This window comes from Frankliniella occidentalis, unplaced genomic scaffold, assembly GCF_000697945.3.
Source record: "Frankliniella occidentalis isolate FOCC.00 unplaced genomic scaffold, Focc_3.1 Scaffold149, whole genome shotgun sequence".
Lineage (NCBI taxonomy): Eukaryota > Metazoa > Arthropoda > Insecta > Thysanoptera > Thripidae > Frankliniella > Frankliniella occidentalis.
The window spans coordinates 221,879-223,806 of record NW_026267276.1 but is presented as its reverse complement, the minus strand read 5'-3'; the positions used below and the strand labels follow the sequence as shown (position 1 = coordinate 223,806).

Here is a 1,928-nt window from a genome sequence, read left to right as displayed (position 1 = left end):
CCCCCCCCCTCTCTCTCTCTCTCCCTATCTATCTCTCTCCCTCTCTGCCCGCCCCGCCGCGCTTTGCATACACCTAGCCACCGGGCCGGCAGCAGCCGGATTGCGCCAGCCGCAGCCGCCGCTTTTAGAATCATGAATAAATAAGGTGACAGTCCGCCGCCGCCCGCGCGCCGCATCACTTAACACTTCACTCACTCTCACGCCAAACACATGCGACCGCATGCGACTCACCGGCGCTGAGGTGTATTTGGGAGAAACAAACCGAATCGTAACGCCGCCTTTGTCGTCAGCAGCAACAATGTTGCTATACTGTACGACTAAGTTACTTTTCTTTTCATCAGTTGTCCTCTCTGCGCGTTATGTAACGGTAAGAAGAGAGGGGTCATGTATGAATGCTGGAGACGAGAGAGAGAGAGAGAGAGAGAGAGAGAGAGAGAGAGAGGCTTGAGGAGAGGCCAGGTGTAGCGGGGATGCTGCGCCGAGGGGTGGGGTGCGCGCAACCCCAGCCAGCCCCACCCCCTCTGGCCGGTTGAAATCTCCACTGTCAACACTTTCACTCGCGGGATCAAAAAAGGCTCCCACTGCAACTCTCGCTCTATAGCTGCCTCGTCCATATTTTCTTTCTCACTCGCTAACTGCCTCTGTGTATTCTCGCTCTACAGTTACTCCTGACCGACTTTCTGGAACAAACCCAGACTTTTGGTGGTCTGATTTGACTTACATATTGCATCAACGACGCAGAACACAGAACACCCCCAGTCTTTCTAGGTATTTTCCGTTAAATCAAAAAGTATTTCACGATTTTTGGGCAGGGAGTCAACCTTTTGCGGTCGACGAAAAGTCGTTTGCCGACGCTGACGCACACACACGCACACACCACCCTCTGTGACGGATCGCCCCCCCCCCCCCCCCCGCCTCCCTCGCGCTCCCAGCCGTCGCCCCGGCCCAGTATGACCCAAGACGCTGCTTTGTTTGACTACAGCTGAGCCTGGGCCGGGGCCCTAAAGGCGGCCCGGGCGGGCATGGCACGAGCGCGCCGACCCGAGTGTGTGGCGGCGTGACCCCTGCGAGAACCATCCATTATCTATCGTACAGTCCGCCCCAGTCCGGGGACGCCACAGCCTCGGCCGCCCGTCGCCATCCACGTGCGGGGCCGCCCCTTTGCCGCCCGGACTGTACGCCGGCGGGGCGGCCGGAGCGAGGGCGGCGCGGCGGCGGAGGGGGAGGGTGCAGCCCATGGTGCAGCCAGCCTCCTCCTCAAGGAACCACCCTCCCTCCTCCCCCGTCCCCACTTTATCAACAATCCGGGGGTATTTTTAAAAAGGTAAACGGCGACGTCGTCGGGAAGGCGGAGGAGCCCGAGCTGCTGATAAAGGAAAACCGTTGCGTTGGCTCGTGCGCGCTGGCGCGGCGCGGCGTGGCGTTGCACGGTGGTGGGGCGGGGCGGGGCACGGCAGTCAGCTGACTTCGCCCTCAGGCTGCGCGGTGCACTCTGCTGTGCCTGCCTATCGCTTTGTGCACACCAACGGCCCACGGACAAGAACCGATTTCAAATACAAAACGCGCGCGCGCAAATATATTCGAAAAATATATTGATAAATTTGAATGAATGATGAATGAATGAATGAATGATGAATGAATGAATGAATGAATGAATGAATGAATGAATGAATGAATGAATGAATGAATGAATGAATGAAGTACTCGCGGTACACCTCATAAAGCTACGCTTCAGTTCTGGGAACAAGTTTTAAAGTTTCGTTGGAGTAAAGAAAACAGTTAAAGAATAAAAAAATAGATGATTCAAACATTTGTTTGCAATAACTAATATAACAAGCAACTATGCATTTAATACATTTTGATCGTGTTCTTTGTTCTTTCGACTGTTTTTCTGTTGTCAGAACGTAAAGACTTACTTTGCGCCAGGT

General features: G+C 54.8%; 1 protein-coding gene across 1 annotated transcript in view; it reads right to left on the bottom strand.

The window, feature by feature from the left end:
- The window catches only part of LOC113210443 (protein glass), a gene marked incomplete in the record, with an annotated part of 212,275 nt that overhangs the window by 124,699 nt on the left and 85,648 nt on the right, over nucleotides 1-1,928 (bottom strand).